General features: G+C 55.1%; 1 protein-coding gene across 6 annotated transcripts in view; it reads left to right on the plus strand.

The window, feature by feature from the left end:
- Window positions 1-456: 456 nt before the first annotated feature.
- Window positions 457-12575, plus strand: part of CACNG5 (calcium voltage-gated channel auxiliary subunit gamma 5) — a 38954-nt gene continuing 26835 nt past the window's right edge. For 4 of the 6 annotated variants that reach the window (XM_047709208.1, XM_047709212.1, XM_047709210.1 and 1 more), the window contains exon 1: window positions 457-605. The gene's annotated coding sequence lies outside the window, so the exon portion shown is untranslated. Of the gene's footprint in view, window positions 606-10684; window positions 10743-12575 lie in introns of those variants that run through there. The other 2 variants (XM_047709209.1, XM_047709213.1) reach the window with 1 other exon arrangement.

Genomic DNA, 12575 nt, shown 5'->3' on the forward strand with positions numbered 1-12575 from the left:
GGCTCTGTCATATTCCGGCCGTGTGTCCTCAGGCACTTCACTTCAAGTCTCTGTGCCTCAGTTTTCTCCGCGGTAAAATGGGGTTGTTGGGAAGGCTTTAAATGACTTCATGCAGACAAACCTCTCTGAACAGTCCACAGCGCGCAGGAGGCGATCAATAAACACTAGTTGGCATTTGAAAAGAAGTCTGACCAAAGTCAGGGGGTCTCGGGCAGCCCCTAAGCGGCCCCGGAAGCTTCTCCTCCCCCACCCCAGGCCTCTGCTTTCCACCTGCAGACCGCATGAAGGTGCTTCCAGCCCACGAGCTCCCCAGCAGCCGTGGAGCCCAGCGCCCGCAGGGTCCCGCAGGGTCCCACAGCCCGTCGCACAGGGGCAGGGAAGCCCCGCCCCGACCCCGCCCCGGCCCCGCCCCCGGCCTGCCCCTCCCTCTCCGAGTTCGCGGCTCCGGCGGCCGCTGCGGCGGCGGCTCGGTCTCCAGCGCCGAGCGGTTCGGCCGGACGCGACGGGGCGAGCGCCCGGGAACCTGGCGCCGAACCTCCCGCCCGGCGCGCCGAGCCACTGAGGGACCTCGGACCAGGGTCAGGGGCCGCGACCGCTCCGGTGAGGTAGGAGCCGGGAAGCCGGCGGGGAGACCGGCTCTCCCATCCCGGGGGGCGCGGGGGGGACGATCTCCCGCCGGCACTTCGGCCGCGGCGCGGGGCTGCCTCGGGTCATCGCGGAGCCAGGGGCAGGGGCCACCGCGGGCGCGCGTCCCGGCCCGGCGCAGGGAAGGAAGGGGCAGCGTGGTGGGGGGTGCGCGTGTACACGCCCGTGTGTGCGCGTGTGTCCGTGTGTCCGTGTGCCCGCGTGGCCGTGTGTGTGCGCGCCTGTGCGTGTCGGGAATGTGCGGGAAAGGAGCTGCCGCCCCCACTTTGCCGGCGCTGCTGGGCAGTTCTGGTTGCCCACTCCAAAGCTGGGGGCGCACTCCCACGACGGGCTCGAGTGGGGCTGGCAGAAATCTTCCGGATAACGCGGGAGCGAAAGCCCACCGCCACCTGTTGAGCGGGGCTGTCCATCCATGCCTCGAATTCCCCGCTTCTCCCTTCTGACCTCGGGGCAGCGAGGATGCCCAGGTCCGCCTGGGTGGAGGAAGGGTCTCCGCCAGATGCCGGGGAGCAGAGCTGGACAGGCAGGGGAGAAGAGGGTGGGCGGGGAGGGGGATCCGCGGGCCAAGGCTGAGGGTGAGATTCCCACCCACCAGGCCCACACCAGCAAATTTCTTCCATCCCTCCAAAGCCTCCCTCCTCCCCATTTTAATTAGGTGAGCTGTCTTTGCCCTCATCCTAATTGGGCAACCCGTGAAGATGCAGTTCGTTAAAATTTTAAAAGTGAAGTCAATTTATCACTTCTTGGGACTGAAAGGGCTTTAAGAGGTAATTCCTGGAACCTGGCGGGGGAGGAAAGAGGAGGATCCTGTTGTGAGCCCCTCCAGTGCTGGCCTGGGTGTGGGCTCATGGGGGCGCTCCTACAGCCTTGGGCTCTCACCTGCCCCCTAGAACTTGCCATCTACCTCCCTGTCCCCTTTTAGGGTTGATGAAGTTCTTATTCTGGGAAGGGAAGGGACTCACCCCCTTTGTGGGATTATCAGTGACTGGACAAGAGCAGGACCCAGGACTGGGTCCTCAAGTGGGAGACAGACGTCACAGTCCAGCTGTCACCTGTGCTGGCTCCTACTCCAAGCCACCCTAGGGAACAAAAGATGGGACTTGCTTCCTGGCCACCTCATGCCACTCCCTCATCTCTTTAAAGCCCAGGGCTTGATGAATTCACAGCCCAGGTTGGACAGGGAGGGTGTGGGGACTTTGGCTTCGATCTACTGTTCTGGCTCAGGCATCTCAGGACCACAGGCGTCCTGGTGACTGGTTGTGCCTCTCTGCTGACACCACAGCCAGGCCCCCAGCATCTTCTGCCTGCCTGAGAAGCTCTCCCTCTCCACTTCTCTGCTAATGCGGCCGCTGGAGATGGCTGGGGGCATCCCACCTGGAGCCAGGTCCCCAGCGCGGCTACAATAGATGCAGTTTGTAGCTGAGCCTCGGATATCCCTATCCTGGACTTTGACCTCCGTCTTACGTGTGCAAGGCCATGGACACCTGAGGGGCAGAGCCAGGGCTGCCTTGTCCACACTCGTCCAATTGGTGAGACACCTGGAATCCTGGCAGCAAGCTTCTGAGAGCTCGACCATTTTCAGGCTGTGGGGCTTCCAGGACTTGGGGCGGGAAAGGGGAATATAGGGGGCATGTTGACTGAACTGTTCCCACTTAGCTGGAGGACGCAAGCCCTGTGTTGTCGTGGAAGACATGGGCTCCAGCTGTGTCACTATGTGACATTGGCCAAGTCACAGAACCACTTGGAGGCTCAGTTTCCCCCTCTGTGGGTTGGGGCCAAGGGCTGTTGTGTAAAGCAAGGTCACAGATGTCAGCATCGGGCTCACTGGAGGTGTTCGGGGCTGCTTGTCTCTGTTTCTTCCAGCCCCCATCTGACACTCAGCCATCGGCCTTGAGGGAGGGGACCATGCTGCTAGGACTCCTCATGCCATCCTCAGCGCTGGGGTGAGTGGTGTGAGTATTTGTATCGGGGTAGCTCAGAGATTGAACTCTGAGCCCCAGAAAGCAAGCAGGCAAGAGTTGGAAGCCAGGCTCCACCAAGCCCTGCTTCTAGGGGGAGCTGATGCTCTTGCCTCAGGCTTCCAGCCATCAGTGTCCTCGGCCTGCCCCATGTAGCCTGCTGGCTCATTCCTAGGTGGTCACTGGGCATGTGCCTGGTCTTTCATTCCATTTCTGGATTGGGGTCAGCCTTCCTCCCTGGAATTGGGGCCAGCTACATGTGACTTCAGAAGCACCAGGAAAACCCCTGCTTGCCAAATACCCTGGTTCCACAGACCTAGCTGCCTGCTGTCTAATATTCCACCATTAGAGACTAGGTCCTTTGGCTCATGCCTTGTACCCATTTGTCAGCCACAAAACCTTATTTAAAAGCTTTTGTGGGGCACCTGGGTGGCTCAGTCGGTTAAGGGTCTGCCTTCGGCTTAGGTCATGATCCCCTGGTCCTAGGATCGAGCCCCATGTCGGGCTCCCTGTTCCCTCCCCCTGCTTGTGCTCGTGAGCGCATGTGTTTTCTCTGAAATAAATAAATGCAATCTTTTAAAAAGGAAAAAAGCTTTCAGGACCTTTGTGCAAGGAGAGAGGGAGAAAGCAGAGGAAGAGAGAGAAGAAAAGAGAAGGCGGAGATAGTAGGGGAGGGAAAAGGTACTTACTTTACTAGCTGCAAAGTCTGCAGAGAAAGGGCTAGTTGTGAGGCCCAGGAGGGCCCAGAGGGAGGGAAAAACTTGGGGAGATGGGGCAGGGCAGGCAGTGGACAGGGGAAATCGTGAACCTGCAGTGGGAATGCTCAGTGGGAATGTGGGGAGGGTGACCCACTGAGGGAGCTGGGCCGCGGTCTTGGCAGTCTGCTCTAGACGGCAACTAGGCCCAAGGCAAAAGCATCCTTCCTTTTCTACTGCTCCATCTTCCCTTTAGCCCATGGCCACGTGGCAGTTAATATATTCTTGGGTGGTGTTCTCTGCATTTGGGGAACCTGGGCTCATCACGGTGCCTGTTTAAAGCTGTCAGTGGTAATTTGTTAGGTCTGCGCAAGGCCTGGGCTGAATGGGGCCAGGGGGAGTTTTCAAGTCCCGTGATTCCCTGAACATCCCACGTCCTTCCCCAGAAAGACCAAAAACCACATAATTCACTCAGACCCACAAGTCTCCTGGGCTGCGAGAGGCCTGGGAACGCCGGCTCGCCTGGAGGTGGTTCCTTGCCCAGGTGGACAGACACGTGGTGAGTGTGGGGGCAAGTTTTAGGAGACGCAGGGCTGAGAACTGAGAGTTCCTGGGGGGAACTCTCAGAGGGGGGGCGCATGGGCCCATGGATTCGGGGAGGGGCAGCCCAGCGTCACCCAGCCCCTCTCACAGAGCCTGAAATATGTTCTGGTCTCGGCTCATGACGGGGTGGCAGCAAGCCGTCGGCAGTCCATGTGGTCACTGCTGAGAGCAGGGCTCCAGACAGAGAGAAGGTACTGGTCACCAGGGTGAGCTTCTGGCCATGAACTCCCAAATGACAACCACGTCTTAAAAATTGAGATGTCATTGACATTTAACATTATGTAAGAGCCATGAGCATCCTTGAAGATTATTTACAATGAAATCTGTTCTCAAATGATGATGATGAATGAAGCACCTCTTCATTCTTCTACATCATCCTTTATTGAGCGCCTACTGTGTACATGCTGACGACTGTTCTGTGATGGAGCTACAGCTGTGGCAGTGTTGGCATTTGGGGTCAGATTATTCTTTTGTGGGAGGGGAGGTGTCCTGTGTGTTGCACGATGTTCGGCGGCGTCCCTGGCCTCCTACCCACTAAACGCCAGTAGCTCCCCTCCTCCCACCGTGACAACTGCAAATGTCTCCAGACATCACCAAATGTCCCCTGGGGGGCAGACTCACCCGCTGCTGAGAACCACTGGGGATACAGCTATGAACAGAACAGACAAAATTCAATCCTGTTCCCTTAGGAGCAAGCTTTCTAAAGAGGGAGACGAGCAGCAGATATGCTCATGAGGGAGAATGTAGAGGAGGCTGTCTGGGAGAATGCTTGAGAGAAAGACAAGGCAGGGCTAGCGGCTTCCGGGGGTGGGGGTGGGGGGGGGGGTATCATTTTCAAAGGGGGCACCTGCCATGTGACCAGGGGCTGGGAGGAAGGGAGGGAGCAAGTGAAGCACAGAGATCTGGGCAAAGAGCCTTCCAAGTGGCAGGAAGAGAAAGTCAGGGAGCGAGAGGGACACAGGTGGCTGGGCAGGCAGCAGCGGGCCGGCTCCCCATGGGACCCCAATCCTTCTGGGGTCATGAGGAAGCCGTGAGGATTTCTGCCTTCTCCCCAGGGTAAAGGAGAGCTGTGAGCCCACAGTCTGCCGGGCGCCAACCCCATCCCAAGTGTTCTCTCACACCGGTTCACACTGGCGCGTGTGATTTCCTTGCCTCACGTTTCAAGGCCCAGAATGTGGGTGGTACAGTTTGGGACACAAACTTGAGCAGTTTGTGCTCTACTATCTGACACTGAAACTCGGCTTCGGGGCCATGCAGGGGTGAGTTCAGGTCCCAGCTCAGTCGCTTGGTAGCTGTGTGTGGCCTTGGACTAGTCCCAGAATGTCTGTCATCCCCAGCTTTTGCAGGGATGCGTGCATTGTCCTTCATCCCCAACCCCAGCACGAGGCCCGGGCCAGCTCCCGGGCTCCCCCACTCTGTGCCCGCGTGCCGGCAGGAAGCCAGAGGCCAGGCAGCGCCTCCCCTTCCTGGCTCTGGCCCCTTGCTCTGGACATGTGCCTCTACTCACTGAGCTGCAGCAAGGCCATCTGGTGAGGTCAAGGCCAATATCTCCTGAGGTCAAAGGAAGTTAAACCCTCCCGCTCGCTCTCCCCCCTCCCTCTCCGAGGAGCAGGAACCCGAGACATAAAGTCACCGGCCTAAAATCACAGGGCTGGTAAGTGGCAAAGCCGGGATGGCATGCAGGTCTCCGCGGTGCTTGAGGGGATGAGATTTCGCGGTGCCGCTCTCAGCCCCCAGCCACGAGGTGCAGGCGTGACGCAGAAGGGGAGAGAGAAGTCTAGGAGGGGAAGGAGGGACGGGACATTTCAAGAGCTACATTTCTGAAGGAGGTCATTAAGTTTTGATAACCCTCCTCGTTTACCTCTTTATTTTCTTGGGATTGAAGTAATTCCTGTTATGGCAAAACAATTGGGAAATGAGACTCATTGCGTGTAATTCCAGACAGTAGAATCTGGATTGGCATGAAAAAGAAGTTGCCAGAAGTCGCCTTGGTGAAGCCTCAGGCCAACCTCTTTGCCCTTGGTGTCACTGCCCAGTGTGGGGTTCCTCACCTCCCAAGAGTTCAAGGCCACGTTGCTGGGCCCTCTGCCCAGCAAGGAAGGTGCAGGAAGCATCCCTGCTCCAGGAGTCTGGACATGCATGAGCCCTTCCTGGAGGCAGACAGCATGCCATCGGCTAGACACCGCCCAAGGCAGAAACTGAGGCAGCTGGCCCAGGCTGGTGGGGGTTGGATAGTGGGGGTTGCTCTTGCCTGGAAGCCTGGAAAGCAGCCAGCTTCCTGCTGGCCCTGAGTGAGGGAGGCCAGAACCCCTGGAGTAAGCCAGTATTCCTGGCTTATTAGCGGGTACCCTCCCAGTGGGGATTCTTGAGCAAAACGCAGCAGCTGCACTAGCAGCTGGGCATGGGGGTCGTGGCTGGGTGGGAAGGACGATCCTGGCTCAAGTGGGAGAGCCTGTGTCGGGGCGGGGGACATCCACACATTCTGGGGACCTGAGAAGATGAGCCACAGCAAATCTGTGCTGTCCGTCGCTTGGGAGCATGGGTCCCTGTGTAGTTCTCCCACTAAGAGGAGACAGCAGGGATGACAGAGTAAGTAGAAGCTAGCATCTCCTGGGTGCTTATCATGCATGAAGTCTCATGTAAGCTTCCTGCTGTCCAGTCCTTAGGAGACACACCTTATTGTTGTGTCCATTTTGCAGACCAGGAATCAGGCTTGGCTGGGAAGCGTTGGCATAGGGACAGAAAGGTAGGCTCCCAATCAGGAGTCTCCCAACTGGACAGGGAATGGATGGAGTTCCACCACTCCACATTCTTGCCTCTTTGCATCCGAGCTTCCTGAGTTGTAAAGTGAGGGGGGAAGGCATTACCACCCAGGGTTGGTGTGGTGATCAAATCAAAAGGGAGATGACAGACATCATACATCAAACAACAAAATAGACTGGATATGTGGGAGCCACTTGCTTTGTCTTCCTGGTTTTGTGGACATGGAGTCTGTCCCCCTCTCCATGATGTCTGAAAGAGGTTCTACTGAATTCTGAGGCCAGTGGATCCTTATAGACACGTTGTCAGGGACCCTGGCCCCAAAGCCATGGTCAAGTGCAAAGGCAGTGATTAAAATGATTATTACTCCCATACCTATCCCCTAATCTGGGTCTCTCCAGCTTATCTAACTGTCAAGCAACTCTTTGAGGTCATCACCATTAACCATATTTTATAGGTGAAGAAACTAAGGCACAGAGAGCTCAAGTAACTTGCCCAAAGTCAGCCAGATCATAAGTGGTAGAGTCAGAATTTAAACCCAAGGATCCCAGTGGCCTTTCTGAGACCCTCGGAATTTGTAAAAAGGAAAATGTAACCAAGTTGCTGGGCACAGGGTCTGACTCTTCCAAAATCCTCTTCTCCTTCCTTCATGTAAAGCAAAAGCTCCTCACCAGACAGGAACAAAGGACTCGGCTTAGAAGTCTCCTCTTCCCGGAAGCCTTCCCAGATGCTCCAGAGTTACGGGACTCTGTGCTTCTGCAGCATCCCCGGTGCACCTCCATCAGCCATCTTGCCCCCAGCACTGCCAGCATCCGTTCCTCCCCCCCTCCCCACTGGGCCAGGGCCTTGCCAAGGGGTGCCTGCTACCTGCTTGCTTCATGACACTTCCTCTCTCTGGTTACAGAAATCAGTCCCCAGTGTTTCTTTTGCCCTTTGTAGACCTGCCCTCCCCCACAAAGCTCGTGTTCACCAGTCGTAATCACGACATCTCCCAGGTGTCAGTTACCAGGTGTTAAAGGCAAGTTCAAGACTTCTGTCTCTAGAGTCCAGGGCGTTGAGGTCTCTGGCTGCTCCTGGAGGCAGTGGAGCTCCTGGTTCTTGATGTGCAGCAACAAGATCTTAAAAACATGTTGGGTGGCTCAGTGGGTTGGGCGTCTGCCTTTGGCTCAGGTCATGAACATGGGGTCCTGGGATCTAGCCTAGTGTTGGGGTCACTCAGGACTCAGGAGGGACTCTGCTTCTCCCTCTCCCTCTGCCCCTCCCCTGGCTTGTGCTCTCTCTCTCTCACGCTCTCGATCTCCCTCTCTCTCAATAAATAAAATCTTTAAAAAAAAGATGAAAAAGAAAAAGAAAACATGTCCCACCTGCCCCTCAGGTGCAGGGCCATGTGGTGTGTGAAAGGTGTGGCCGACAGAGGCTGAGCTCTCTGACGTGGGAGGGAGACCCAGGAGAGAGACTGGGCTTCCCTGGGCCGGTACTTGTGCTGGCTCTGTGCCCAGCGAGTCCTGCCTGGTCCTTCTCTAATCCACTCGGAGGTGGCCCTTCTTCCTCCCACGGACAAGTGCTTATATGGACCTTTCCGTATACTCTCCTTTAATTGTGCTGAATCCTGTGCTTTGGCATAAACAGATGCAATCTTTAGGGGGTTTGACAGTGGTAAAATACACATAACCTGAAATCTACCATTTTAACCATCTTAACGTGTACAATTCAGTGGCACTTAGCACATTCAAGCATTGTGTAACCATCACTACCTTCTAATTCTGGAACGTTTTTGTCACCCCCAAGGGAAACCCACCCACTACGCAGTCATTCCCCGTGGCTGCCTCTGCCAAGTCCCCGGCAACCACTGATCTGCCTTCTGTCCCCATGCATTTACCTATTTTGGACATTTCACGTAAATGGAATCACACAGCATGGGGCCTTTTGGGTCTGGCTGCTTTCACTCAGTATCATGTTTCCCAGGTCCGTCCGTGCTATGTCAACGCCTCATCCCTTTTTACAACTAAATAATATTCCACTGTGTGGATAGACTACATTTTGTGCCTCCTTTGATTCACTGACGTGTGTCTGTCTACCCTTTGGCTATCAGGAATACTGCTGTTCTGAATATTCATGTACAAATATGTGTTTGAACACCTGTTTTCAACTCTTTTGCATACATCCCCAGGAGTGTAATTCCTGGGTCGGACGGTAATTCTGTGTTCAGTTTTTGCAGGCATCACCAAACTCTGTTTTCTGTGTGATTGTACCGTATGTTTCTTTTTCTTTTTCTTTTTCTTTTTTAGAGAGGGAACATGCATGGAGCAGAGGGGAGGGGCAGAGGGAAGCAGAGGGAGAGGGAGAGAATCTTAAGCAGACTCCACACCCAGCCCAGAGCCCAACTCAGGGCTCGATCCCACTACCCTGAGATCATGACCTCAGCCAAAATCAAGAGTCAGACACTTAACCCACTGAGCCACCCTGGTGCCCCTTGCCATTTTATGTTTCTCCCAGCAAATCTTTGAGGGTTCCAGGTCTCCCTCATCCTCACTGAAACTTGTCGTTTTCCTGAAAATCTTTTTAAGTATAGTTATCCCTATTTTTAAGCATGTGGGAGCTCAGAACAGTTAAGTAAGTTGCCCAAGGCCACACAGCCATCTGCTGGCAGAGCTGGAACCTGAGATCAGGTACTCTGTACTCTTGACCGTCAACCTCTTCTCTTCCAGGGCTCCCATGAGGCCGGGGTCCTAGGCGGGAGGTCCATAGGAATTTCACTCTGTTCCTGGCTCCTGCCTCTGTACTTGGCCTTCCCTCGCCTAGCACAGCTTGCCCTCCAAAGAGGTCCCACCGAGTGCGGTGCTGGGAGCATCACCCTGGCAGCCAAGAACAGGAAGCGTTGGCATCCAGGAAGCAGTGCCTTCCCCCATGGATAACACATTCAGACACCACCCACCCCCGGCCATCGCCTTAGGAGGCAGGCGACTCCCTGCGTAAATCTCACTTGGTCTCAAAATAGGAGACTGTTCCCTGGTGGGTGACCTTGGCTTACACCTCTTCATCCTGGAGACCTAGATACCTTGGTCACCCTCTCCTTGCTCTTCCAAAGGAGCTCAGGGGCTGGCAAATGCCTGGGGCCAAGGCCGGCTCCATCGTTCCAGGTGTGAGGCATCTCCGTGACGGAGTACGAGGGTGGGCTGTGAGTGATGGGTCAGGAGGGCCCCCACTATTTCCTGGAGAGGATGCTGTCTTCTGGAGAAGGTAGACAGGATTTGCTCTGTGCATAGAAAATGCCTTTTTTTTTTTTTTTCAACTTTCCCTATCAGGATAGCCTGATCACGCTCCCCACCCACCTTCAACACCAATACCGTGAGACCACCTACGGCCCCATGGCAGTCATCTTGGCCTTACTCCTGGATCTTAACCCTGACAACCTGGACCCTGCAGCCTGACCCCCCTGGGATATGACTCCTGTTTGGTACTGTGGGGCCACTGAGGTTCTGTGGTCTCAGAAGCCAGGCGCAGAGCCCACGCCTACTTCTCAGTGTCTGGGTGACCTCAGGTCAGTGCAGGGTCATCTCAGTTCCTACATGAATGGGCAACGTCCATGTGGCACTCCCAGAGTCATCACGGGGACTGGGTGAGATCGCTGTGTATAGAAACAGCTGGAAGGCTGCCCGATCGAGGCAAGAATTCACAAACACTAGCTTCCTAAGGCCCTAGTTCCCAGGGGAGTCCTCATCGGCTATAGAAGTGATGGGTGGGGTGGCCAAAGCGCTTCTGAACTTCAACAGCCCAGAGCAATTGTTTGTTGGGATTTGGGAATCCCAACCCCCCTTCAGACGCAGAAGTCCATATGGGGAGCTCCTGTGCCCAGCCCAAGCCGCAATAATGGTGCATGTCAGGAAAATATCGATGTAATTGTCATCCCAGGGATTCCATGTTCTTCCTCCCTATACAGATGCAGAAGCTGAGGTATGGAGAGGGGAGGCCACCTGCCCAGGGTCACAGAGCTGATAAATGAGGCAGCAGGGATTTGAACCCAGAGCAAATTTGAATGAAGGACTCTTGACCTTTGTAACTTCTTGGGATACAGCCCCAGGTATGAACTTGGCAGTGGGTAGGTCCTTCCACCTCTCATGCTTCCTTTGCTCTGGGGGCTCCGGTTGTCCCCTGAGGACACAACAGAAAGGGTTCCAAGGTGGGAGCCCCCACTTGGCCCTCTGTGTTCTTGGCTGCCATGAGCTGTCCCTCTCTGAAATCTTCTGTGGGACGTTGCTCCAGATTTCCAGGCAGCCCCCCCATGCCTTTCTTTCATACTACTCCCACAAGAAACTTCTAGAAGCTTGAGGTAGGAGCAGCTGCCGAGTGCCAGGAGCTGTGCCCAGCCCCACATACCCTACTGTATTTCATCCTCTTAGTACTTGTACAAGGAAGCATTATCTTACATTCCTAGTTGAGAAGATGGAGGGCCTAAGAGGTTGACCAAAATGTCCAGATGAGAGCACATGTGCCACCCAAGTTGGGGGTGGGGGTTTCACAACCAGAGTTTGGTTGATGACCATGGGCTGGGCCCTGGGTGTGAGTCACTTAAGGCACTACTCACTATGCCTTAAGACATGCATTGTGACTGCCTCCATTAAGAACAAGGCTCTTGAAAATTCAGACTAAAGTGTTACTGGCTGATGATGCTATTTGCACCAGTTGGATTTCAACTCAGCTTTGAAGGTATTTGAGCCCAAGGCAGGTAGGAATTTTTCTGTGCAAGAGAGATGGGTTTGGGCCTATGGTAGAGGCCCCCCTTCCTTCCTTTCACCTTCTCCCTTATGACCCCACCCAGCTGGTGACCAATTTCAGACCCTGCTGACAGTCCCCAGTGCTTTGAGCAGAGAGGAGCCAGGACATCCAAATCAGATAAGTAGGTGGCCCTTGTGCATTGACTGAGAACTCGTTGTCAACCCAAGTGCTGGCAGGCGATGGCCAGCCATTAAGGGAGTGCTCCTGGGCTCACCCGGCTTCAAGATCAATTCATATCAAAACCAGAGCCGACATTTGTTTTCCATCGAGCTTCTGTGAAGGGAAATAAAACTTGGGAGGCACAATATAGAGACATCATTCTGCGCTATTGATTTCTTCCACTCCTTCCTCCTTCCCTCCGGAGCAAATCATCTGTCTCCCTCCTGATGAATGTGTTGTTGTGGGAAGGATGAGGAGGACTCAGCATGTGAGGGGCCCGGAGTCACCACACTGGGCAGGAGAGGCTGTGGAGGGGAGAGAAGTCAGCCAAGGGAGGGAAGCAGAAACAGCCCGCTGGGCCCAGTTCCTGCCCCGGGGAGGGGAGGATCCAGCACGGGTCAGTCCAGGAGACCCCTGATGCCCAAGTCCTGGGGGTTGCACTTCCTGGGCTCTGTCCTGGGGTCTACCTGGGGAAGCACCCCGCCTGTTTGTGGGGAGAATGGGGTGAGCACAGGCAGAGGACTGCAGCCCAGAGGATGCAACTTCATGTCCTCCCTGGGCAGGACACCTCTCTCTACCTTGGATTTCTTGCCTGCAGAATGAGTCATGCCGTCCATAACACCATCTTCCTAGACTTGATGGGAGGATCCAGGGAGGTCACAAACCGGTATGAAAGTATTCCATAAAACATCATTGATGCTGAGGGTCAGGGTCAATGCAGTAGATCAACAAACCCTTCTGTGCCATGTGGTTTCTCTGTTTGCCTGATGACTGACCCCAGGTTCCTGAGTGTATAACATTGGGGGATGAGTCGGACAACAAGGTTTAGAGCACTGTGAAGGTGTAGATTCAATAACCGAGAAAGATGATGAAGCAGAGGAATTAAAACCCCTTCTTCCTCTAGGAGGTGGGTCCCAAGACAGCTCCCTGCCCCGTCTGGCCAGGAGCTGAACTCAGTCAATCATCAGAAGCCCGTGGA

Source organism: Lutra lutra, chromosome 16 (genome assembly GCF_902655055.1).
Source record: "Lutra lutra chromosome 16, mLutLut1.2, whole genome shotgun sequence".
NCBI classification, from domain to species: domain Eukaryota; kingdom Metazoa; phylum Chordata; class Mammalia; order Carnivora; family Mustelidae; genus Lutra; species Lutra lutra.